The sequence below is a fragment of the Anopheles gambiae genome, chromosome X, assembly GCF_943734735.2.
Source record: "Anopheles gambiae chromosome X, idAnoGambNW_F1_1, whole genome shotgun sequence".
Taxonomy (NCBI): domain Eukaryota; kingdom Metazoa; phylum Arthropoda; class Insecta; order Diptera; family Culicidae; genus Anopheles; species Anopheles gambiae.
This window is the reverse complement of record NC_064600.1, coordinates 2,434,390-2,462,234: the sequence shown is the minus strand read 5'-3', so window position 1 is coordinate 2,462,234 and position 27,845 is coordinate 2,434,390. Positions and strand designations below refer to the sequence as shown.

Below are 27,845 nucleotides of genomic sequence, written 5' to 3'. Positions count from 1 at the left end.
GCTTAAATCGTTATCGTTGCGACTTTACGTGATAAATGACAGTCGGTGTGGAAGTGGTTGTATTTATTATTTTTCATCTGTACAAAGATAAAATAAAATTTAATCTCCCTTCTTCTTCTATTTGCTCTTTTTCTCTCTTCGATACAACTTTTGCTTCATTCACTGGTAGTGATTAATGAACCGAGCGCACGGTACCATTGTGCCAGTCGATTATTTGTTCTGTTACACTGTAAACCTGCTCTCTTGACCACACTTTTCGGTTACGATTTCATTCATTCGGTTAATTCGATTGCAATCAGACGAATAATTCGTGTTTACCGATCACAATTGCAATATGCCCGCTCGCTACAAACCACACACACACACACAAACACATTGGCAACATTATTTAAAATACCAAAAAGGAATCATGATCCCCACTGCCGGGCGGCGGGAAACAAGGTCGTCCCCTGGAGGCAGTCGAACAATTCAAGCGGGCCATAGTGAGTGGAGGATATTTATTGCTATAACTACCACGCGCCTTCACCCAGTCCAGTGAGGAGCACGGGAGAAGCCTGTCGCAGGGAGGGTGAGGGGAGGGGGAGGGAAGAAGTTTATGCTTGGTTCTGTTTTTGGGGATATGCGCATTACGTGTTGCGTACAGATCGCCCCCGGGAGAACGGCTTGGCGGTTGAACCCGTCCGATCGTCGATGCCGGCCAGGTGCGGGACGAGGTTCGGCAGGGAGGTTTATGATCGATGATTGGCACCGGGTTGAGTCTGGTTCGATCCTGCCCTCCCCTCTCGACGCGTCTCCGAAGGAGTAAAAAAAAAAAACGAGAGTTGCCAACCATTTTTCGTTTCATTTTATAATACCTACAAAAACGGCACTCGCGAGAAATCGTCGGATGCCGATCGTTGAGAAATTGTCTGTTGGTAGCACTGGGGTGATTTTGTTAATTTGTAGTTTATTGTGCTGCGTTCGGGGAAACCCCCGGTGAATAAACATCAAGCAAACACTAGGGTTTTGCCATTTTTTTGCTGCAATTGATTGTGATACGTTTTATTGTACTTCCAGTTTCAAAAATACATATTGGTGCCATGACCAGGATATGATTAACATGCGCAAAAGACCAGTGTTAGAGAAGGTTTCGAATTATTACTTTATTGAATTTACATCAGGGAACAAATCAAATCTGTTTTACTCTTGGAAATACTCATTTTCCTAACGTATAAAAAATATTATATGAATTAAAAGTCTGATAATAAAGTTGGTCTTACCAGACGGGCTATGGTAATTGCAACATACGTCCAATTTCCAACCGTTTAAGAAAGCAACTGGTTTCTTCCTCCATTTGCTGTTGCTGTAGACTGTTATTGTTTGGCTGATGCTATCCCCCGACGACGTATATCATCTTGAAATGGCGTTACCAATCCGTTTAATAGCTGCCCCGCCGGTGATAAAGCGATCAGTTATCGCGGCACACGGCCATCACTCGCCCTCAGCGCATCACACAATTTAAACGCTTTCGAATTAATTCACCCCCTGTGCTCGTAAGGTGTAAAGACGCCCTTGGAAATTAGCATAAGCGGCTACCGGAGCGCCCTCTCTTCATTCCGTTTTTTTCTCCACGCCGATTGGAAGTGAAGAAGAAGAAAATTCACACACACACATGCGTAGAAATGCCGTACAAGAGCCATGTGTGCTAGTGCAGAAAGCATCAATCGAAAAAGGGTTGAAGAAGCGCAATAAAATAATCGATTCCGATTACCATTTCTAAGATGCACGCCGGATTTGACGATTTCCTCGCCTTTGCCTTTCCGATCAACACGTACCAAAGAGAGAAAGAGAGAGAAAGACGGAGGAAGAGGGAGAGATACAACAGAGAGGGAGAGGAAAAACAGGCGTTAAAAAGCTTGTCGACGCGCCTTTGCCCCAAACGGGCGATAGCGATTCATTACGATGCATATACACACCAAACCCCCGCGCAGCTTAAGCGAGGTACGCTGGAAGGGATAGGCCCGAGTGCGGGCGATGGGAAAGGGACAGAAAAAGGGCAACGATTTCTTCATCGCCATCTGCGCCATCCACTAGCCTAATCCGTGCATGAGTGATGAGGTTCCGCGGCAACCAGGTCGTATAGCGCAGCGCTTCATTTGGCGGGATGGCTCGCGTAATGCAATAATGAGCGGCGCAGTAGAAGGACCGACCGGCCCGCCGATCGTTAATCACCGCATCGTTTCATCCGGCACCGAGAAAGCGTGCGCCACGGGATGCGGCTGCACACAAGAATGTCGTGCGCGTGTGCGAGCGCGCGCGCGGTACCCTTCGCACTCACATACGCTTGTGAGTGAGTTGAGGATGCGTTGGAATTGGAGCAACACTAGGCTCAACCGAATGGATCCAATCATCCGAAGGCTGTTTACACTAATCCGGGCAAGGTCGACTGGCGCAACGTGGACAGAGAGGCCAAGAGACGGTTTAAGGAGATTTGGCGGTGGTTGTGTGTTCGAGCCAGGGGGCTGGTTGTGAAATTCTGCTCGCATATGGCGAGAATAGATAGCCGTAAACAATCAATAGCTAGAGTGGAAACATTTCATTTGGAGTGGCTAGTGCTAGTGAATGTGAGCAAATTGGATTGAACAATATATCTTTTGCATCCGAGAACTACAAATTGACTAATGCAAAATGCTGCATTTTAAAAGCATTACATCGTTTGGTGCCGTGACCAGGAAACCCATCATATATTCGCCAGTTTAACGTTTTAGTAAATTTTTAAAAAATATCCACCTTAGAAAAATTACCTTTGACTTAAGCTAATGGCCTGTTACTTCATGAAACTCATGCTAACCGCTTGAAAAAATGTTTTTATATCTCCCTCTTCCCATTTATATGCATCGCATGCCATTTGAGGAGAGTCCAAACTGTGATGCCGTGGTCAGGATCTTCTTCCAAAACTGGCTAAAGGTCGCACAAAATTCTACCCATCGTTGTGAACCCATTCCGCTTAATTGTGTGTAAAGCTTCGGCTTTAAACTATTTGCTTAATGGTTTTAAACTCCACTCCACCAACGTGTCGACCCACACGCAAACCTACGCACAAAGCAAACCTGCGCCCGCGGGAGGGTTGACACCGCGTCGAAAACAGATTTGAAATTTAACCAAAACGGACCTTAAAAAAAATGTTAGCGCGCGCACCGCAGCACCCTTTTATTGTGCTACCCTTATCTTAGTGGTTTAATTTGTGCTAAACGCTGCCCGGTTCGTAACACCCCGAGCAAACCATCCCACAACGTGCGCTGCTGCTCTCGATTTCGGTTTCGGTCGGGTCTGTTTGGGGCGACCGTGATGATGCTGATGATGAACGGGGGACAAACATGGACATGGGCTGCTTTTGTAAAAGGAAGAATGACAAATGTTTTGCACTCAGGCAGCCGGGCGAGCGCAGCACCTTCGCGTTCGCCGTTAATTTTTGGGCATCTCTTTTTATTGGTTCCGCCGGCCGTTTCGGGTCGTCTTGCGGGGTGTTGTGGTCAGATTGACGGAGCAGTATTTTTTTTTTCTCTTTTTTACGAGCACCCCCCCCATAACCCGATCATTGCAGCGGTGGACAATTTTATGGTGACCATTTATTGCGCTACACACATGCACGCGGGCAGAATTCGTGAGCGTCCGTGTACGAACACATTTATGATCGTCTAAATCGATGTTGTGAGTTTTTTTTTTAAATTTTCGCTTGCCGAAGATGCAACAGACAATTTTGTGCAAAACGGCAATAGTTTAGCTTCGCAACAAAAAAATACTTCAACGCTACTGCAAACGAACGAACCTCCCCCATCTGCCCCACCCCCCCACCCATCATCGCCTGCGGGGGTTTTACGGCACTCTCGGGACGGTTGCGTTTCACGTTTCGTTTTCGTTTTTTTATTAATTTCGGTTTTAAACCTTTAAAGAGCCCCCGGTTTGAGAGACGGAACGGAAAGGAAATGTCGAATTAGAAAGAATTAATTGCTTCACCCTACGGCGGCAAACGATGGCCATCAGCAGGACACGCGGTCTCGCGCCGAACCCGTCTGGCCCGTCCCGGCCACTCAAAACGGCACAAAGAAATGGATACAACAAATTTCAACGAGCCCGTATGAGACGAACCCGGCCAGGGCGGCGTAGTAAAAAAAAAACGCTTTATTTCTGTCATTCCAGGTACGGATTTGCTCAGTGTGTGTGGACGTATGTTTTTCATAGCCTTGGTGTTATTTGTTCTCTTTTTCTTCTGCCACCGCCAGCTCCTAATAAATGACTTGCAACGTGGCCTGGGGGGGGGAGGGGGGCTGGGGTTGCGGGAATGGCGGGATCGACCGCGTAACGGACCACCGCCCAATTCGGACACCGGCACCATATAACACAGTCAGCGTACCAGGACGTTATGCAATAAATGTCAAAACTGATTCAATAACGAAACGGCATCAGGGGAGCAACTGACGGCGGCGGCCAGAAGGCGCCGAGACGGCAAAAACGGTTTGTTTACCGTGTGTGCTGCTGATAGAAAGACACAAAGACACATTTGTATTAGATTAATTTTGTGTGTATGTGTGTATATGGGTGTGTGTGTGCATATTTTCTAAGCATTCCCTTTCGGGCCGCACCGCAAAGTTCATGCAGTGCACGGCGCGAGAGAAAGAGAGGGGAAAGCGCGATATTTAAAACGAAAGACTTGAGCGCACAGAAGTGAAGTGACGAACCTGCGCTCATTTTTTTCTTTCTTTCTTTCTGGCTTTTTTGCTTGCTTTCCAGCGTGGCGACTGAAATGTGGGGTTCAGTTTACACCTTCGTAAGGGTATAATAAATTGCATGCCAGTGGTATTCCCGCGTGCAGCGTTGGCGCGCAGGAGAGACCTCCGTGGAAATGTAGTTATAGATTTCTTCCCCAACCAATCAAGCTGGCTAGGGGAGGGGGGGCTTGCAGCGAGAGTCGGCTGGAGATTAACGCTTGGTAAGGTGAAGGGTGTATAATTTTGGGGTGGTGTACAAAAAAATTTGCACCATCATAAATCCTTTCCCGCGTGTCCCGAACCCAACCCCAAAATGCGTCACAAAACGCAGTTCCATGTTTCGGCTTCCTTTTCTTTTCTTGCTTTTTAGTTTTGTTTTGTTTGGTTTTTTTATTTGTTACCTGAACGGCACAGAGGTAAAGCACGGGGGCCCGTTCGGTGGGAGAAGGTCTATCCTTACTCTCGCCCGCTGCTGAAGCGTTTATTTTTATAACACGCGGTGGGTTTTTTTTTTTGGAGGAGACCGCGTTTGCGAAACGCACTCGATTCTAGGGCAAAGATAAGTTCAAATTAAAGCCCGAGGGCGAGGTGCGCCTTTCCGCCCGCCGTTCACCAGATCGAACCGGCCCGTACCACTCTTTCTTGCCCTGAGGGCAGCTGCGAGGAAACAGCAGACGGGTCTAATTTTGCCAAAGTTTTACTGCCTGAGAAGGGGGTTTTGCTGTTGCGTCTTTGTCGAGGTGTGCATAAATTTTGGCATGGGTAACAAAACTGTTTGAGGAACAACAAAAAGACAAACAAACGGGAGAGGAATCGTTTCCAGGGGCAACAAATCTGAACAGTTCCTTTGTTGAGTTTGAAAATACAAAAATCTGTTCATTAAGAGTCGCAAGACTAAGTACCGACGAAGTAGGAACGTAATATTCCTGTTAGGTATCTCACAACCGTTTCGGCTACAGCACACACTTTTTAGATGCAAACAATGAATTGGTCAAACCAACAAACGTTTTAAGGGACCAAATTTCCTGCTGAAATGTTTCAACTTGCACCCTGGCAGACTTTCAAGCGCTCCCTCAGCTTTGCACGATCTGTCTCAAGTTTCCCCTAATGCTTCACTGTTTGATTTGCATAAATGCTCTAAAACGTTCCGTCGATTTTTATGTCCCCTGTGCAAATGTGTGATAAAATCAAGTAGAGAGCATAAAATCATGTAAATGTGTTGAGAGCCTGCTGGCTCATCTCACCGGTATTATTTCACTCCTAAAGTATCCTCTCATCGCCTCGGCAGCGTTATTTTTTTTATCTCTTCTCTCTTCTCAAGGCAACTTACTACAAAGTAGTAGTAGTCGTAGTAGCACTAGCCACGAGACCAACACAAAAAAGGGAGGAAAAGTGGAGAGAAAAAAACACAACCCTCCTCGCTCATAAGTGTGACGGTAATTTATTCAAATCAACGCACACTCGCGATGGCACAAGGCACAAGGTGAGGCTGCTTGAGCTGAAGCGGCACCGAACAAAACACAAACCACATAAAAAAAAACACTTCACAAAACCGGCAGAACCCACCAAGGAGGCTAGATCTAGTGGGGTGGGCAGCGGAACACAACTACTCCCGAAACGGTAACATCTTCACACCTACCGTGTGGCCGCCGCCACCGCTTTGCTCGCCCAGGCCCAGACCGGTGCTTCATTTGCATCGCTTTTCTATGATCGATTTCACGCCCCGCGCTCTCCCCTGTGTGGCCCTCGCAAGCCCCTCCCCACACTTTTCCGAGATCACATAAAGGCAGAAAGGCAGATCGTAATCGTAAAGCCAGAAACCAGTTCCTGCCGCTCGCCCACACGGGGGCCACTTTCCGCCGATTGGACGACCTTGATCAATTTATTACTAAAATGACGGTCCGATAGTGGAGAGGGGTGGAGAGTGTGAGTGAGCGATGGGCTGCGTGACTTATTCCTGCTAAACGATCAGCCCTCCCCTTCCCTAATCTGGGTAGTTTTATTTTTATTTTCGTGTGTGTGTGTGTGTGTTGTTCTCCGTGCAAATGCAAAACAAATGCTGGCGCTGCGAGCGCGACGAACATGTGAGCGATTATCATAAATTAAAAAAAAACTCCCTCCAATGCTCTGTGGCGCGTGTGCCACCACGATCAGGAATGAATAAATGAGCAGTTTTCTTGTCTTTTCCCTCTATTTCGCTCGCACGCGGGGAGAGGGGGTGGAACAAATATTTGTTCGATAAACATTTTAACATTGCGGCAGCATTTTTGTGTGCTGCGTCCGTTTCCCAAGCTTTTTTTGTTCATCTTGGAGGGGACGGGGGAGGGGGGGGGATTGTTTGTATTTGTTTTTGTTGAGGGATTACGTCACAGCTGGGTGCGACAGTTTTGGATTCAAATATTGTTTCTAAGCCTTTAGGCAGCTCTCAAGTGCAGCTAAATTTAATAAACACCTTTTGGGGAAAAGGAAAAACAAAACAGGGGAAACACTAACAAAACCGTCATGCTGCGGAGCTTTGGACGATTGAAGAGATTGTGTTCATGTTTTAATTTCCACCCCTCTTGTTTGTAATTAGCTTTAGCTGAAGCGAAGAAAAAAAGAGAATAAAACAGAGAGAGAGAGAGAGAAAAACACTACACACACCGGCCCAAAGATTAGCTCATGTGCGAGATTTGTAATTAAACAGCGCTTACACGCTTTGCGGACAAACATTACAGTAGAAGCGCCCATCCTTCACCCTGCCCGCTCTCCACGCATATTTGCAGCATGATGCTGTTTAATTTCGCTGCACGGAAGAATGAGTTTGCGGAATTTTCGCCAGCAAGCACGAGGAAGGTGTCGCTTTTTGTTGTTGTTTGTTAATTCCAATTTTCGTTCTTAACGGGGAAGCAAGGGGCTAGCCCAGTTCAGCCGAGGCGCAGCGTGACTGGGCGAAAGAGAGGAAACAAAAAAAAACACACACACACACACACACAGACACGTCTCACATTGTAGCGAATAACAACATTTTTATGCTCACCCACGCGCTCACCTACGCCGGACACGATGGGTGAACAAAATGAGCTAAAAGATCACGTTAATCGATCCATTAGGTTCGGGCCCGCGGGCTGTGCGAGATAGAGGCGGCCGATTATTTACATAGCAGCAAAAAACCACCGTGTCACACACACACACACACACACACACACACACACACACACACACACAAACTGATTAAGGACGCTTTGACGCCTGTACTTCCTAGTTCCGTGTCGAGCGAGCTTGAGTTGCGACAAGCATGATACAGCTTATTAAGAGCACATAAGCACCAGCAAGAAGCTGACCATTGGCTTTATTCACTTTAATGGGAACAAAGTGATTTTCCCGCAGAAAAGAACACACCGCAGAAGTAGTTAAAAAAATAAATAAAAAGAACCAAACCACCGAAAATGAATTTAGTCCGGAAAGGGGCCGGATGGCACGGTTCCCCCACTGCGAAATGAAAGCCATTAATAAAACAGACCACGCCGAAAACTGACCGGGCGGGAAATGGCCATTGCAAAGCGAACGATTTTCCATCATTAGAAGCGAGCGCTCATACTGCGCGGGCGTCATTGCGTCGCCAGGAACACGATCGAATCCTTGACCCACTAGCGACTCCAGAAGCGTTGCACCGCGAAATTCGGTGCCCCGGAGGGCCGGTTCCTAATGGCCGTGTGTTTTCCTCTCCCCACACGATACCGCACCGCGGGCATGCGGAAGAACCGCTGCCCCGAGCGGAAGTCGTTCGTTTCACAGCACACCGCCTTGCACGACCCAAAACGGTGGAGCGTTCCATCCTGCGACCTGACCTCGATTCGGCCGCAAACACGGCGGACATGCCTTCGGCCGACCCATCCTTGGGCAGTGGCGCGTGAAGTGCAGGTCGGGAGCAGGTGGGTCCTCACTGTAACCCACTTTCAATGGCCACGGCGCGCCGAAAAATGACCCAAACGGCCCTACCAATGCAGGGATAGAGGAAAACAAACACACCGGTTCGGTCCCGGGCAAGCAATTTAGATGTAGATTCGCTCCGTGCTTTAAATTGTACAGTTTTATTTCGAGGGTTTGTAGTTATTGGCTTTTTTTTTTGTTTTGTATTTCCCCACAAGACAGCAAACGAATGGTTGAAAGCGCATTCACGTGCGAATGGTTAACCGCACGCGATTCCACCACTGGCACTGGGGATAGTGACGGTGGAAGACAGAATATCGGTCGCCATCTTTTCCCTCGCTATCTCGGATACTGGCCCGATTGACCTTTGCGACCGATGTGGTTTTTCGGGGGCTGCAACCGTTTGGACCGCAGGCCATCTTGACCGACACGCTGGCCAATTGAGAGGCAATCGGTTTGGAAGGACAAAGCCATACTTGCGCCGAGGCTGGAGAGCAAGGTGCACTTTATTCGCACTTCCTTGACGGTAATGAAAGCGGTGCACATGATAGTTAAGCCACTTAAGGGAGTTTTTTTGTGTGTTTTTCAGGGTAATTGCAACAGATTCAATGGGCGTCCTTGTTGGTTTTATTTTGAGATCTCTTCTAACGCTGTTACTTTTTGTCTGGCTTGGGGCGATCTGTTCAATTTTTTTTATATTTTTTAAATACCAAAAAGATGCATAGATACGCGAAAGTAATGTAGGTAATGGTAGAAATGTGTACAGAGAAGAAAGTAAAACAAAAGACTTCAAAAATGGACATTGAAAAGAATAAATTACAACAAATAACAAAAAGATTGATAGAACAACGTAGCAAATCAAAATTTAAAAGAACAGCAAACAAAAGCAGCAAAATATAACAGATGAAGAGAAGGTAAACAATATTTAAGCAAAAGAAAATATTAATAAAACAAAAGAAACAGAATCAAGCAGAATACAACCAACCTTAGAACAAATAAACGTTACTAATACGTTTAAAATAAAAGTTTTATTCAAAAACAAAACACACACACACAACTACAAAACAACTCTTCGCATCACTGCCTAGACGTGGCCAATCGATGCATGCGTCTATAAAAACTGATCATAAAATTAAGACAAATAAAACATTGCACAGCCCCTAATAAAGCGCGCGGTGCCACTCGCTTGACGCGCCGTCCGGCACAAGACGCTGATCTATATTACCTGCCACCGAGTGCCACCCACCCGAACACATCTCCCTCCCCCTTCCCCTCCCCCTCCCCGACTTCCAACTGCATATTAAACGTACCGGGCTTGTATGCATGTTTCGAATGCGCCGAGCCTCATTTGAATGCATAAAATAGCGAGCGGCGTCGTTATTTTTCCACCTTTAATCGCCTGGCGCCAGCCGGCTCTCGACAAACGATGACAACAGCTGTCACACACACACGCGCGCACTTATATTCATGTGAGAGCACCCTGTAGGGTAAAAACCTTGATCTTAAGGTGCCCCTTCATCTCCCCGAGCAGTTGCCGCAATAAATAAGAGCCAACAACGACCCGGCTGTTTAATAATAGTAGCCGCCCTGTCAGCTATGCGAGTAATTACGGATTCGATCCGTAGCAATTCCGCGCACTTGAAGCCACTGGGTTGGGGGGGGGGGGGGGTGAGAGCGCCGAGGGGGTTGATAGGGCGACAACACGAACAAAAAAAAAGCATCTGGCAAGGGGAGCGCAATTATGAGAAGGGAGCGAGAAAAAAAAACCCGCTTTCATAGCGATGCAGGTGGGATGTTTTGCTTTGGAGCGAGTATTAGACGCATACGTTTGAGTCGCCTCACTGGGGTCATAACAACAACAACAAAATCAAATTTTATCACACACATCTTACATAGATAGTCAAAAAAAAGGCACAACATGATTTCTCTCTCTCTCTCTCTCTCACACACACACACACTCGCTCTGCCTCGTTTCGGAGGTCAAGGGTGGGAAGTTTGTTAGCCGAACGGTGGCTAGCAATTGCCGAAGACAAATATGCGTAATTGTGTTCGATTGTTTCAGGGTCAAGCGAAGTGAACAAATGGAGTGTAAACACCCCCCCCCCCCCCCCCCCCCTCGGCAAGCAGTTAGATGAAGGGTTTGAAAGGACCGCAATAAACAAAGCAAAAACCACACGCACAAACACTCCGGCCCAGAAAGCAGTTTGGAGATTGATTGGTTGGGAAACTGAGAAGAATTAAAACGATCCTCGCGCCCAAAGAGGATGGGAAGATAATCAAGCGCTGCTGGCAGATTGGCCCGTACCGGGCTCAAAAAATAATCCCGATGCCTAGCCCAATCCTTGTCCGAATTGTCTTCGAGAAAGACTGTCCATCCACCTTTCGGCACTTCGATGCGGGTTTTTTTCGCTTCCCTTTTTGTTCCACGGGACTTTTTGTCGTCAAACGCGTTTGAGTGTGTTGCCAAAAGCTGGCCATTCTTCGCTCTATTCCGCTCGCCGTTCTATTCTTTCTTCTTCTACCTGGGGGGGGGGGGGGGGATGGCTTGAGATTTTGGAATTTAGCTCTCCTCTCCTGCCCGCTGCAAACGCTGCTCAGGCTCACGTCAGCGAACCGAACCGAGCCAAATCAACACGCGCAACACGCGCAGGTGAAGGTCGATCGAGGCCGTCGCCGGCCCCGTCGCCATCGGTGAATGTTTATCTTGCCGAACCCGCGCACCCCGAGGCGTCTGCCCGCCGCCCGTTGGCTGGGCCAAACCACTTAGCCAACCGGGACGCCGAAGCGAAAGGCCACTGTGCGGGCCGTCGGCTGCAGGTGGGCGAAAAGCATCGCGCCCCTGCGCCGCCCTGCCAGATCGTGTGCGGACGACGATGGGGATGGTGGGTGACATTGATTTCCATATGCTTGGCGCTACGATCACGGCAGGCTGCTCTGCTGGAATGGGGGTGGAGTGAGGGAGACAAGCGTTTTAAAAACGCATCGGAATAGGGCTTAAGGGTGTGTGCGTTTTTTGTGTTGGACTCAAACGTGTATAAAGAATGTTGTACTTGAACGAATCGTTACGACATGTTTTGTTTCAATTGTAGCTTAATTTCAATGTAATAAAATATACAGATTTGTTTTTTTTTCTAATTTTAATTTACATTATAATATTTGAACCTCTTTCTTTTTAGCATCAAGTCGCCAAGAATCACTATCACCTATTGTTTCCCTTAATCTGCTCGCTTCTGCTCAGTTCTACTCTCCCGCCGAGCAAGCAAGCGACGAACCCCAGATAAAAAAACCGAAAACCGATCAACTATTTCCCGCTGTTTGTTGGGCGTTATCATATCATCGTTTCCACACCCGTTACCTTACCAGCATGCACAAGCAGCAGGACAGTAAAACAACCCCCGAGGCGCTCCGAAAACCACCAAAAAAGGTGCCGTCATCGATCGGGGGGGCCCCCTATTATAATAATCATTTCCGATCGGATGACATTTCGCGTGTTAGGCTGCACCGGCACCTCGAAATGGTGCGATCCGTGAAACCGTGATAAAACCATCACCCCTGTGCGGTGCTTGTTGCTTCTTTTTAGAGCTATTCGCCCTTTGCTCGTTGAGTTTCTGTGATGCTTTGTTTGAAATCAGTATTTTAATTCGTACTGCTCTCCCGCCGTGTTCATCCGACAGACGGGGTGTCGATTTGTCAAATCGGTTCGCCCCGGCCACTGGGGAGCATCGTGTCGACAGCTACGATTAGGTCGCCGTTGATAATGATGCAAGGTGAGTGGAGAGAAATAAGGAGGGAACGAAGAAAAACAACAAAACAAAAAAAACACCCCAAAACGCTTCCGTCCAGTGTTCCAAGGTGTTGGAGTGAATGCAGCAAGGAGGGGGTTTGCGCAACAGCACACTGCCTTCCTCCCAAATGCGACCTTTTCTCTTCCTCGTCCGGGACCTTTTATCGGGGTCCGTCCTTGTTAGAATAATGCACGCCAGCCGGGGAAGAGCTGATGGTGCTGTACGTTTGATATTTTCCCTAAATCGAATGTATGTGTGTGTGTGTGTGTTCATGGTTTGTGTTTATGCATACACTTATGCTCCCCAGCGTGGGTGGGTGGGGGGGGGGCAGCTTCAACCGGACTGGCATTTGATTTAATTGGATCGGAATGGACGTGAGCGCGAGCGCGCACGCGTGACGGCCGCATAAGCATATGGGCGCATAATTCATCAAGCACGACCTCGGCCTCTCGCGAGCTTCAGGCTGCAAGCGCCGCGAGCGTGTGGGCTGGGAAAGGAAGAATGGGATGGCTGCTGATGGTGGTGGTAGTGGTGCACTTTTTATGATAAATGATTAATTATTACCACATTCGGTTCCGACTTCGAGTGGGAAGACGTGAATTTTGCGCTCGATACAGCCATTGGATCATAGCCGGGGATGGAAATTGTTTGCCTAATAGCAAACTAAAGCCTGTCAGTCTTATTTGTAACACATTTATGCAATGAAGTCTTTCTAAGGTAAACCTGGGCGAAACTTGAGTGAAGCCTAAGTTGAATGAGATTATTTGAAGAGTTGAGTCTTCAATAATTCGATCTTCATGAACCCGATTTCCGATCTCAATGGTTCAATCAAGAAGAACAAGAAAAAAAATTCGTTAGGTACATGTAATAACAAGAACTTACCAAGAACTGATCCACCAAAGCCCGTTCTTGTTATGTGCACTTCCCAGTCTTGTTAGGTGCGTGCGCTCTCGCAACCCAACATCAACCGATGACACGAAAATTGCATACCCCGTGTCACCAGCCCGAAATTGCTCACTCAATTTCTTACCGCACCGTGTGTGTGTGTGTGTGTATGCGGCTGAACAAAGTGGCAATTTGCGGTGCCGATTGACCGATCGAACGAGGGCGCTGAAAATGATGAGCAACGGGGTCGGCCGGGCCCGCTCGCTCAATGATGGGGATGTGTCAAATTAAGGTGCTGCCCGAACCCGATTACAATCACAGACAGCGAGCAAATAGTGGCCGCATATTAACTTTCTATCTGACGTAACCTTCTCAAAATCCAGCCGCGCAGCAGCAACAGCAGCAGTAGTAAAAAAAAAAAATACCGAAACCATGAACAGGCGCCTGTTACAGGGGGAGAGGGAGGGAGCTACCTAATTTCCTGTCGTTAAATGATCACCGACTTCAAAACCAATCCAGTTGCGAGAGGCTCATGCCGCAAAGAGTTTGCCAAAAGCAGAGCGCAACCGAGCGGGTTTTAATCATCGGCGCGAGATGGCGCTAGGGGAAATTGGACCTATTCGGACCTGTGCTGCAACGAGCGGCCTCTCTAGCTGGGATTTTAATGAGGCTCTAGACACACAGACGCACACATGCAGCATCCGGCTGGGTTGAGAGTGTTTGGGGCGCGAATATTTGCCTCGCCAGACAACTTCAGGCAAGCCCCGCGCAGCCATTGACACATAACCATTCCCTGCATTCTGGTCGCTTCAATCAATAGTGTGTTGGTGTGGACAGCAGTTCTGCTCGGGGAGTTCGTTCTTTCGTACGGGATCCGCCGGGTAAGCGAGGCGGGACTTTATTCCCCAATGACCTTTGGCGTGTGTCCGAACCAATCGAGTTCGATGAACTGGCAGTTGCGAATGTCTCAGTTTATCTTTACGGATTTGAATGAACAAGACCCCAATACAAGCCGGCTCTTGAAAGGAAGGATTGCAGCAACAAGTTAGAGGTTTTGATTTCAACTGGACATTTAAAATTGCATTCATTACGTAACCAGCACCATAACTAGTTCGGTAATCGAAATAACTTTGTAAACTAACCACTCCAAATCAACCATTTTGCAACACACCCAGCAAGAAAAGAGGCTGTTGAAAGGGATATGTTTAAAGCGCATCTTCACAGATCGTATAGACCAGGCTCCAGCCGTAGCCTGTTGGTCTGAAATTAGCATTTAGGGAAGCGTTAAGCGTTCTCTGCCATAAGTAGCTGTCCGTCAAAAGCGACTCCCCGTGCAGGCTGGTATAACGCTGAACGCATGGAACGTACCCAAACAGAAGAACAAAAAAAACTCGAAGGCAAATCATCGCCCCAGGCTGTGAGGGGTTAATCGGGAGCGGCTCAACACTGCTGCTGCTGCTGCTGCTGTTGCTCGTGCTTATGCATAATTTTTCAAAAACATTCACTCGCCCCACCGGGAGCAGCTTTTGGTTTCGATATTTGCAACATTCATCGCACAGGCTGGATGGTGAATATGGAGGTGAGCGGTGCTGTTTGCGGATATGTATATTCTAAGCAGACAGGCTCCAAATACCTTTTCAAACACGACCCGTTTTGTGCTGCAGTTTTTCGAAACCTTCGCCGCGAACATCTTCACCACTTTGGGCCGGCCACTTTCGGTAGCGATAATTTATTCCTTCCGCTTTGCCGAGGCACTCCAAGCTGGAAGCCCTTAGTGTTCTTTACCAGTGTGTGTGTGTGTGTGTGTGCGCGCGCGCTTGTCGTCGCTTTTCTTCAGCAGAATATGAAAAAAAACGCTTCGGAAGGTTGCAGCGGAGAGGGAAAACCCCAATACCACTCCGCGCTACGAAAATGAGTTTCCTCTTCTGGTTGAAAATTTCCATTTCTATGGCAATTGACGGCAAAGACGCAACACTCAACTGTCTTCCCCACCCCATTAGCGGAGGTCAATCAACCTTTGCCCTGCCCCATCTCCCTGCACGCCAGCACTTCAGGCAGGGAGGGTTCCTAAAAGGTTCTTTATGAGTTTCTTGACTCAGCGGTTCGATCTTTCAGCGCCCATCAGCAGCGCCCCTGCCTAAACGATTCTCTCTGTGTCTCGTTCTTCGGGGCCGGGCTGTGCCTTTTGAGGTCAGTTTGTAGGGTGAGCATACAAAATCCGTGCAACTACTGGCGCGTGTGCTTCCGTCCATTTGAGCGCCTGGCGCTTACGAAACCCCTCATGCAGGCTTATCGATATTTTATTCGCAAGCGCTAGTTGCCGGAGCCGGTTGAAAAAGCTAGTTTTATTATTTGTTTTCGTCACGCACAGTCTTTAGGTTTTTGGCAAGGAAAAGCGACTGCTTTTTCTCTGGGCACGTCTTTATTAACGCAGGTGAAAGCAGAGCTAACTGTGTTGTTAATTACAGATGAAAATGAAATTAATTTGCCATGAAAATACGAAACCAACGCGCCAGCGAGCGGCTGATGGGCGATTTAGCAAAACCGATAGTGTCACGAGTTTATTGCACCGCAACAAGCTTGAAACATTTTCCAGTTGAAAAATGAAACCGAAATGAAATCTTTAAGCTGCTTTACAATACCATCTCTCCACCTACTAGAGTACCATTTTGCGAGGTTTCAAACCAGCTGCTGCGCTGAAGCACCTTTCAACCAGTGGTGTAGATTGTCCCCATCGGAATCGGTGGTAGTACACCGCCGTTCCATTCGATTAGCTCGAAAAGATTAGACACCCGGCCAGACAGGCAGGCAGGCAGATAGCGCTACCTGATTCGCCCATTAGGGTGGGAGAATTTATTATCCCAACGCTCTAACAGTCCGGTTTTGAAAATGTCTTAGCGCACCGGCAAGAAAACAAAAGAGCAACCTGTGACGGAATTAAGCGGGAAATAGGGGGTGGGGGGGGGGGGGGAACTCATAGATATACTCCGGACATGTTACTGGACCTTATCAGCCTCCCCAAAGACTTGACTGCCAGGTGGTTTTTAAATCCCATTAGGCACTACTTTGTCATCAACACGCGCGATGAAAGTTCAGGTGCAGGGAAGTTCAGCGTCATCGTGCAGAGCTTGAAAGACAGCTACTCCAAGGCAGCTGGAACACTTCTGTAAAAGCTTGTGTCCACTTCTCAAGAAGCCCTACGAGATTCCCACCGATGATTGTCTTTTGTTATTTGGTTGCTCACGTTTCACCGTAAGGTGACAACACACAGTGGTGCAGCGTTCTGAATGCGATGCGGAAGTACACACGCACACTTGAGCGGGCGCGATTCTCATCTTGATATGCCGTGCATCATGTGTGCCTTCCACTCTTCATCATCGCCGAATGTCACACACTGGCGGCTGCTGGTTGTACCGCGTTGATTGTGATCTTGACCGTTTGATGAACTGTGAGAGACTTTGAGAAAGAACGACACCATCTTAAGAATGACGCGTCGTAGTTTGACGGAGAAAGAAACTGCAGCCGTGCAAAGGTGAGTTGACACACCATCATCTTGAAGAAGTATCTGCTTGAGGCAGAAAAAAATACAACGTGCGGAATATGACGCGAACTTGAGAGAGAGGGAGAGATCGTGGTTGAATGACATGAGAAGAATGCGCACAAAGCTAAGAGAAATGATAAATCTCACACTACCGCCAGAACAGCCTCCTTTGTTGTTTGGGTAAGAACGAGATTTTGTCCTCGTGCTACTCACTCCTAGACCACCGTTTTATCGATACGGTCACATTAGCTCGTTGATTGAGACATGCTAATAGGCCATAAAAAACGGCAACTATGGAAAGAAGAGATTACAGAACTACTGATTACATTCATGGGCGGTAAAAGATACAGCGGTGCAATACGTTCATGATTACAATCACAATCACCAGTGATGTCTCTGTTCGGCCTTGTTCGAGCGTCACCGGGTATAAAATTATCCATCAACTGAAGCCACTAATCGAGACATTCCTTCAACGGATGGGGACGGATTTAACTCACTTCCTTGACTCTCTCTCTCCCTCTCTCTCTCTCTCTCTCTCTCTCTCTCTCTCTCTCTCTCTCTCACCGCTGTCCCGCCTTTGAATCATATGTTAATTATTTTTACTGCTACCGCAACTCCACCTAGGCGAGTAAGTATCCTTCCCAGGTCGTAAAACAGAATACGTTCTCCCTCGTTACGTGATGACAGCTTACCGAGCTCTGCACCTACCCACTCCCACACAAACACACCTGGGCTGGGCAGTTCATCGCTACTCTCATCGTAAGGGATTTATCCGCATCATAAAGCGTCACGCCAGTATAGAAACAAACACACCATCATCCTGGTTGCACCTTACGGCATGCCCGTTGCCAGTGCACTCGTCACGTTCGTGTAAATTGCACGAGAAGGGTGGCTAGGGCCATAAAACGGTTAACATATTCCACGGCAGTGCGCGTAAACCTGGCGCTACTGGACACCGCCTGCTTGGCGTGGGAACTCGACTGGAGTGCCAAAAATTGTTCTTAAGTGTTAAGGCAAACAAATAAATTCTGTCCACAGTTTTTGCAAAATCTCCACAAAACAGGACACAAGCTTAATTCTGGGTAAAGGCCACGGCTATCCGTTTTAGGTGTGTCTGTGTATGTGTATATCTATTCTGTCGATTAATCTTCGTCAAACGCGCCCTCCTTGCTCACCCAGGCCAAGTCCGGAAACAGATGTTTTAAGTCTGCCAAGTGTCGTGATGATTAATTTTGCAAGGTGTCGGGAAGTTGATGGGTTTTGTTCATCAGCTCGGCTTCTAGCCTTTTTATTGCATGACAAAGCTCAACACGTTTTGAAGGAAACCATTGTGCGTAGTACCGATTCCTAGTGGCTTAATATCATCCTGTTTTCTTCAGCCCAGTGACCATAACATCCAATCCTAGTTAACACACATGGCACGAGGTACGGCTCGTAGCACAACGGCAGATAATCACTCGTTAACCTTCCGTCAGCACCACGGCCAGGCAGGACGCTTCACTGATCACCCAAGAGTATCGATGGCTCCTAGAATGGGCAATCCTAGAATGTCTAACACACGCTAGGCCCTTCTTCCCCTCTCCATCGCTCTGCCCTTTCCGAAGCGTGTAAGCACGGCGGCAGTTTGCGCCGGGACCGAACAAATCGCCAACCGCACATAAAGCAAAATAAATGACATACGGCCACGCGGGTGGCTTGGCAGGGTGAGCCGAGATTTATGACAGTCGTTCTCACTCTGTTCCACCCCCCCCCCCCCGCCCCACCCCTTTGCGGTTCGGTTTTGCGTGGCGCTCGGGCGGACACGAAGACGAAGGTCTTGGGCCCACGCTCGGCCGCTTAAAGGTTAGAGATTAGCGGACTGTCCCGGAGCGGAGAAGACGCTTCGCCCCGAAAAGGAAGAGGGCGGGAAGGGTCTTTCCAAACCAAAACCGGTACGACTCGCTCGCGCTCGTACTGTGTGGCTTTTCCTCTTCTTCTCTTGAGCTCGGGCTTTCCAAAGATTTTCAAAGCCCGAATTTCCCAGCCCCCGAGCCGGCGCGGTCCAGCCACGTCCAGCCAGCACGCGAAATCTAGTGCACCGAAGTCGGCTACGAGGCGGTTGGTGCACCCAAGGTGTACCGGCGCACCGTGCATAAGGTCAACCGGGTGTGGGTGTGGTGCCGGGGTGACGATCCGTGACCAACCACGACTGGCACTGTACCCAGGGACGAAGCAGGAGGAGGAAGAATAGAGACAGGGGAAGTGCAATAGGTTAGTCACGACTCTTTGGCTCCAGTCCCGGAAGCAAAATGGGTCCACTGGGGCGTTTCTTTTTGTCGTTGCAACAGGCCAGCCTCAATCGAACGCTGGATCGATTGGCCCCGGCCAAGCTGGTGATCGAGCGGGAGGGGGGGGGGGGGCGAGGGAGAAGAATGAGAAAAGAGCAGTAGCCAAAGCGGTGGACGGAACGATGGGCAAGGCGCAAAGAAAACATGGGAAAAATAGTTTATAGTCCGCATTAGGGCGAGTAACACGAGACGTCCGCCCGTTCGCAATTGGGGAGGGCAGTCCGCGCCGGAGACAATGTGGTTAAAACGGTTAGGGCATTGGAGGCGACCAGGGGGGGCAGCAGCATGGGTGGATAAGAGATGGAATTGGGTTTCAGGTACACATGTGGATGTGGAAGAATCATCTGCGCTGTTACGAAATAGTTCGAGGTTCCGAAAATTGGAACACTCGCTGGGACGGTGGAATCTGAGAATCTAGGACGCTTCATTGATGGCCGAATGGAAACTGATCACGCTGTACGAGGTTCCCATAGCTTTTGTAAAGTAATGTTGCTTGTCAGATATACGTATCTGCATGCCAGAGCATCGTCGTCGTTCATCGTTTTCTTCAAGAATGCAACCAGAGCTATATCAATCTTCATCTTTCAGGACTAGTGAGGTATTGATGCTGACACCTGTCAAAATACTTTTTTTTTATATTCAACGCTAACACTCAGAGTATTCATTTTACACTCATTTCGTGTGATGTAATGTTTTGTGTGGTTCTTTTAGAGCAAGATGCACATAACCTTAAACTGATGTCATTAGTTCGCTTTGGTTCTGCCCTGTATACCACTCTTGGTACATTTCTTGATCTTTCTTTATCTCACTTTCTCTGTCGCACTCTCTCTCTTTCTTTCTCTCTCTCTCTCTCCCATACCCCGCTACATAACCGAGCATGGGAAAAATGTGTCACCGTACTGCTGACAAGTGCGTGCACTGCTCATACCAGCTCGGGCCCGTCAAATCGCCAACGATGACAAGCGGTGCAGCTTATCTACGCAAGAGCAACGCGGCGGTACCATTTCGTCGCACATATCACCCCAACCCATAGCAGGAAGGGAGGGAGTGGATATTGGGGCAATGCAAAATGGACGCCGACGTTTCACAAGTTACGCCAATTCTCACGCCACCAAGCATGTTACAGGCCGTGCTGTGCGCGCACACGGTGGAATCTGCGGAATCCCCAGAGCAGCAAACGACAACTGGCACTCGTCGTTGCGCACACAGCGCTTGGACAACGGTCGTAATGTGGCAAAACAAAAAAAAAAAACAGGTGACCAAGAAAAGCACAACCGGAAGCCCACAACTGCGGCCCAGCAGCTCCGGTGGCGAATCGATTAGAGCGCAGCTTTGGCATTACCTGCCGTTGGCCCATCTCGGTAACAGGTTCGTCGCTTCACGCGTGTTACTCGCATTCGAGAATGACCCAGTTTTGTTTTGCGTGCATGCGTGTCAGATGGTGTAACCGGTGGTTTGGTTGGCAGCGTACTTAATGCGGTTACTATTTAGCAGAAACCATCTTAAATGTGTTGTATTCTGATCGTTTCATTACCTTACGCGATCCAATTGAAGAAGTGTGACGTGTGTGCCAAGCTGGCATGAGGTGTGATGGAGTTCTGCTTACCTGTAGAAAATGAAAGAAAAACAAAGGATTGGAGCATTAGACACCTTAGCATTGTACTTGAAATGAGAAAACTCATTCATAATGATAAACTCATTCATTTTAATAAATATAAAAATATACAAATATAATGTTTTGTCTGGGCGAATATGGATAAATACTCAGCTATTTCAAACTTATATCGTTTTCCAAAGTATCCCTCAAAGGAACATGACCAACACGTCCAGTAAACTTGAAGTATCTTGTTCTAGAAATAGAAAAAAATGTCACCGTCTGCAACCGTTATCAATTTTTTCCAAATCTCTAAGCTACATTATGGTTCTTGAGTAAAAACTTCTAGTGGTACTCTGAATGTAATTCCTCAATGCAATAATGCTCTAAGCCAGCTTTAATAACCATACAACATTGGCCAAGGCGTAGTTAGGCCACTCATGACTTAGCTATCAGTGATGCCTGTAGACTTCTAAGAAGCTTTGAACCTATGACAGCCATGTTGTTTGGTCGTACGACTTTACCACGAGAATCCCTTGAAGGTTGCAGCAATGAAGGTTCCAGCTAAAAATGCAACAATTAAAACGTTTCGTCAACAGGTGCACCTAGTTCTAATTACATATGTCAAGAACTCTGGAACATCTTCCGAAGAAATTACTAAAATGTACTTCTGCTCTTTTCTTGTATTGCAAATGACTAAGAGAGCTTTCCAGAACGAAGACCTTGGTTTCTGGTGCTCAAGAAGTAAACTTAACAACAATCTGTTTTTAATGTCCTGGAAAAACATATAGAGCAAAAAAACGCGCTAAAGATGCAATCAATGCCATTACCAGAGGCCCAGCCGAACCCGAACGTTCTCGCTAATGACTTTCCCAAGGATTGCATCTACCTTGGAAGCGATTTAATTGTCAGGTAACAACAGCGAGTAAAAAAAAACATAACCTCTCCACGGCACCTGAACACGCACGAAGAGATAAGCCGTTTTTAAGCTCAAATCAGGATAATCACCCAGCAGGCTGTCCGTGTCCTGGCACAAATGGAAAGAAGCACAACTCCCGTGAGAAATTATCGGCTAGCGGTGACGTGGCGGTAAGAAAAGACGGACTGTTATTTGCCGTTTCGGCTCCGGTCGTACAAATTAGAGGGCAAACACGGTGGACCTCCCTCTGGAGGGTGATTGCCCACGAGCCCTGGAGCAATCGCTCGAGGGAGCGATGGGACCGGTTCGGCAATTTTTGTTTGTCATTCTTAGCACTCGCGCTCGACCGCACGGGGCCCTACGCGGGTTGATGGATGTCTATGGTTGATGGAGCGTTCGCTTTTGGCTGATTGGTTGCTGATTGAACGTGTTGCGATGGGAAAACCGCACGGCAAGCGTGCAGTTTCCGTAACGGCGGGGCGTACCTGCGCGCTGTATTCGATCACACCTATCACAAAACCCACTACACATAATCGCCTCACTGGATGGCACTGATTTCTTGCGCGAAACTGTCCCCCGAATCGACCAGGGCGAAGCTATTGTTCCACCGCGAGCGCGATTAAATCGATTGCCTTGCGCACACGATCCATCGGCTGGCAGTAACCGTGCGCAACTGAACTTTCCTGCGCCGTGCGTACTAACTTTTAATAGTGCAATCCTTGCGATTGGCCGCCGCTGCCACGCAACACGGACGTCCCCTTTTAATAAGCAGCTCGTAACATTTAATTGATCCACCCCATCGGCACCGGCGGGGTCGGGTTATAGATTTTATTTTCCCCATTGCTCACACGCGCATGCCAATCTGCATCCTCCATTTGGTAAATATTGCGGCAAACCGGCGTAATCTCATTAATCGGTCGTAAAAACAGAGCCGATTGGTGTTGCCTGTATAGGCGGTTCAGGCGTATCTAGTTTACAAGAAAAAAAAGGCACCGACGTAAGTAAATATATGCAGATAAAGTACGGCAGAGGAAAAAGAGCAGCACCAAGGTGCAGGCACACCGCAGAATGCACCTCGAGAATCAAGTCAGAGAAGAAGAAGATGAACAACAGCAACAAGAACGGTTCATCAGCAGCATCCTTCCATTTCGCCTTTTCATAGGTCACGGTTCTGGGACAGAGCAGAGCGAGTGTGCATGCGGATGAAGGAAGCAAGATCCAGCAATCCATATGAGACAGGCGGGCTTGCAAGCAGGTGTTGCCAATTGGGTCGTAAAATTCTTATCCTCCAGTTTTACGATCGTTGTTTTTTATCTCCGGCATGAAAATTTTTGCCATTCTGATACGTAAGCAAGGGAGAATGGGGAGGGAATGGGAAGGCGTGGCAGGGGTTCGTTTATCAAGTTATAGTTCAAAACAGCACATCAATCTAGACGAGTTATGGAAAGTCGTAAAATGTTCGAAGCCTAAACGGAAAAGTTAAAGCCTTTATGCTGTCGCACTTAACACGGGTGCATCATTGGCAGACCTTGCAAACAGCAACACAAACCAACAACCAAAACGCTCCCAAAGTATATATCTTGAGTATCCTATCGATGAGGATTATGGATGGCATTAGTAATCAGAGTAATCATTCGGAAAAAAAGGAACCCAGCAAAGATGTAAGAGTATTAAAAACGAGGAATAAAATATGAAAACTCAGCAAAGCAATTAAAAATGACATTGATGATACAAGACGAATAAAAAATGGCTTTTAAAACGATTAAAAACACGAAATTAAGTAACCAATAAAACACAATATTAAACACGAACAAGGAGATAATAAAAATAAAACACTTTCCATCGAAATCCGAAACACTCAACTCAGATGTGTAAGATGAACGAAAAACAAGAAAACAACATCACAAGAAAATAAGATGTAAAATCGAATCGGAGCAATAAAACGACCAGTAAAACCAATTGCTGAATAAATTACATTCGCTCTTTAGCAGCTCAGAATAGTGTTCAATTAATATTCTGACCCTATAAACCAGCACGAATAAAAGCAAACCGCACATAAAAACAAAAGTATTGCAACGCTCCGAAACTATTTACAGGGTTTTCCAGGGGTTCTGATAGTTGTGGGACACTTCCTAGACTCTTTCCCATTGGAAGTGAAGTTCATACGTTGGAAATTGAACTCTATGGCACCCTTTTTGGACAGGCTCGTTGGAAATTCCTATTGGATTTGTCCAACAAGGGTGCTAGAGAGTCCAATACCCATTACAATTAGTTCATTTCATGTAAGAAAGAGATTATAAAGTGTCCCACAGCTAAGATTACTCCTGGAAAACCCTGTAATGCACTGCATCTAGCCTCTATTTGATAGCCTCAATCCACACGCGCACAGTTTTACGTCGCTCTGTACACGTAAATTCTATTTGCAGACACTTTTTTAATTGTTCGCCGGTTAGTATAAACCCTCCGGAACGCATACGAGGGAGGGGTGGTGGCTCGTAATATCGCATTATCTACCATTAGACGGCCCCTGAGCCGTAGCGTATCGTGTAAACCTAATTTGTACCTACATACACACGTTTCTCCCTTCCCCGTTGTTTGCCTCCCCTTTCCTCCACTACCGGCTGCGGTGATTAGCCACATTCCGAGACGGATTAGGTGGCCGCGTGCCCGCGTGTCCTTTACCGCCTGCCGGCTGCGCAACCCGATACGCCCGCGACCGAACGACACCAGATTAGACCACATTTCTCCTCACCTTCGACACCACACACGGGCTGACGTGGTGCGAGCATGTGTATGTGTGAGCGAGTGTCAAGAAGCCAGAAAATGTATGCGCACACCTTTACGCACCTCCACACCTCGGCCAAATTAATACGCTTCGTGTAATAAAGATTCGAAATGGGTACCCAGTGCACCAGGGTCGGCTTAGCGTCGGTGACATTTCCAGACGGCTGCGAGCGGCGTGGAGGATTGGCGAGCGGTTTGCTCACTACGGGGTGCCGCTTATTAGTGATAGGGGTTTGATTTATAGCCCACATGCCGGATGCGGTGCTGATGATTGGCTCGTTTCAAACAGAGAAAATTTATGAGCTGGACCGTCATGGGGATTTACAACAATTATGATTGCACGTTAATCGTTTTATCAGTGAAAATAAAATTCCTGAAAAATTTCTGAATTTCTGCAATCATTTTACAGCTCCAAAGTTTAACATCACTTTTGCATTTGGCAAAGCGAATACATTCTTCCCCAAAAAACCGAAGAAAAAGTCATGAGGATGTGGCTGTAAGCGGACCAAAACCAAAATGCACACTCGCTGACCGATGCGTCCGGGCGACCTTCCTTCGGGGCGACCGGTTCTTTTATTTTTATTTCGGCTCGCATCGCTCCAAATTTGGCACTGGGCCCGAAGTTCCAGTTTCTTTTCGTATATGGTTTGCGCCTCCTTTTTGCGTCACATTTTCAAGGCTAACACGACAAAACTGGATGCACCCGGGCGAGGAGAGAGCGGGTGAGAGTGAGAAAGAGTTTCGGAATGGTTGTTTTTTTTACCTGCCCGATTGAGCTCACGTTGTGGGGTTGCGAGCTGGGTGAGATACACGTTCTTGACGATTTCTAGTGAATGATTCTTATTGGCGATGCTCAAAACGCGTCTTAGGCTAGAAAGTAATTAGACAACACTCACACACACACACACAAATACGCACCCATACTTAGCACGAAATAATACCTCGAGAGCAGCATTCCATTGCACGTTCTTTTGCATTTCTGGTGCCGTGACCAGGATGCGAGCGATATTGTGCGGTTTTTGTAATCATTTGCTGTACCTTAAAAATGCTGCCTTTTGAAATGAACATATTATGTTACGACATGGAAGCAGCAGTTCTTTCGAGCCAATTCCAGAACAGCTGGGAAAAAGGCGGAAGAGGTCACCGGATCGATGTCACCTGGCCGCAGAGCGATCCCCAAAGCACTCTGCGAAGGTTTGCGTGGGACCAACAGCCAACAGCGGCAAAGGATACATTACGTCTCGAAGCCACCAAACTGCCGAAACACGAAAGGCAGCGGATGACAAGGTTGATGTACTCACGGTACTGTGGGAAACATTTTTTTCGGACGTGTACGAAGCATAACACAACTCCCTGGCTGGTTGCTGCTGCTGCGGAGCCGCCGAGGGGCGTTTCGGCACAGGATACTCGGTCGTGCGCCCGTCTTCTTCCGATTCGCTGTCGCTAGTTGCAGCGGAGCTGCGGCACGGTAACTCAGCAACGAAAATCACTTTCTCTTCGTGCTTTGAATTTATTTCGATGACGCCCTTCACCCTCTGGTGACGACGCCGAAGGAACGCATCACCGACGAGCAGGAGAAACATAGGGGAAAACAGTGCGCGCGCGCTCCCCCAGTGCATGATGAGATAATTTGGCGTGGGCCGCAGAGTGACGAATTAATTTCTATCAACCGCGCGCTTGCCACTTTCAGTCCCAGATGTGCAATGCTCGATCGATTTGTTTCCATCCAACGCCTGTTGTATTGCTTTTAGTTTGCACCCCTACCCCCATCGACGATTAATTTCAACAAGATCGATCTTTAGGACGCGCTGCAGCCATTTGTGTCGGGTCGTGCTTTCCAGGCTGGTGGGAGGAAAAAGGGGGAGAATAACAGTCGCGTTTTTATTTCACTTCGAAAGCAGCTACACTGCGCCCCGTTTCGCTGGACGCACAGCTGCATTCGCCGGTGCGAACATCTCCCGCCGACGCAAAACGCTCGGCCGGCTCGTGCAGTGTGTGTGTGTGTGGGGTTTTACTTTTGGTTGCCTTGCTCCCTTCCCTTCGTCTTTTTGATTGATGACGAACGACAGCACCGACGAACCGGCTCGTGATCGTGATCTGGATGCAAATTTTTGCCCCTAGCAAGGGTCGGGGTCGGGGGTTTCGGGTTCGGCTTCCCCCTGTCGATCGACTTTCGAAAACGGGGCCCCGGGTGCGTTCACCTTACTGGGCACATCTTCATCTGCGAGCCGAGACCGAGCGAACGTTCACAGGCATTTTACGTAAACAATTACGTCTCTTTTCGTTACAGGAAGGTAAATTTTCAGTTGTATGACTAATTTGCTGCACTTTCTTTCATTAGAAATGTGCAGTTCTTGCAAGAATAGTCCACACTACCCAAAAAATCCGGTTCGAAAGACCAAAGTGCTTCAAGCGATCAGTTTTCATCGTATTATGTAAAGATTAACTTCTGTTTTTGAGTTGTGTGTTGTCTAGCTTTAAAGCATGGTCGAACCATTACATCCTCTGCTTTTGAGAGTCCATTAAGTGTTTCTCCTCGTAAAAAAACGAAAAAAAAAACTCATGAATCGTGACCGTAGCACTCGTACACCGTTCGAACACGATCCTCTTGTTCGGACGGTCAAGATGCCTCACCGCATGCAGTTCGTACCACAGCGTACCCTTCACTACCACATCACCACCAATCACGGAAAGCGGGCCGACAAAACAGGAGTATCTTCAAAAACATCCACCTCCAACAACAGCTTCACTCCCCCCTTCCCACCCACACGAGACAGACAGGAAGGAATGCCCGACCAGAATACCACGCTGGGAGAGCAAAAGAAAACAGCTACGAGCCAACCGGGAAAGGATTCACGAAAGTGAAAGTGAATTTTGTGCCACCTCCAACCTTCCACCCCCCCCCCCCCCCCCCCCCCGTCAGCCAGACGGGGTGTGTCCCTCACACGCCACCCACACAAACAGACACAGCAGAGCAAGGGATTACGTGCACCACGCCCGTTCCGCCGTACAGCGCCAACCGGGCGGAGAAAGGGAGATTCCTTTTTTTTCCTTTGCTTTTGCTGCCTCCCCTACCGCCCCCCCCCCCCTTCGTTCGCGTTTCGGTCGCGACGTGAAAAACAATCCTGCAAAGAACGCCAACCGTGTAATGCTGATTTGTTGGCCGATGTCAAACCACGGGGACCGGTCGTACTGTCCCGTGCCAGTGATACCCTGCCCACTGCCACTTCCAGCCCGACCAGCTCTCCCGCGGCCACAAGTCGGGGGCCGAGCTCCAGCCGCGAATATTGATTGCATTGAGGGGGAGGCTGAGGAATGAACTGAAAAATAAAACACCTCCCCGTGAGTAG

General features: G+C 48.0%; 1 protein-coding gene across 8 annotated transcripts in view; it reads right to left on the bottom strand.

Moving 5' to 3' along the window:
• The window catches only part of LOC1272110 (cadherin-86C), a 113,474-nt gene that overhangs the window by 28,606 nt on the left and 57,023 nt on the right, over positions 1 to 27,845 (bottom strand). The window contains exon 1 of one of the 8 annotated variants that reach the window (XM_061646956.1): positions 22,197 to 22,385. The exons of the other annotated variants lie outside the window; for them this stretch is intronic. The gene's annotated coding sequence lies outside the window, so the exon portion shown is untranslated. Of the gene's footprint in view, positions 1 to 22,196; positions 22,386 to 27,845 lie in introns of those variants that run through there. 8 annotated transcript variants of the gene reach the window in all.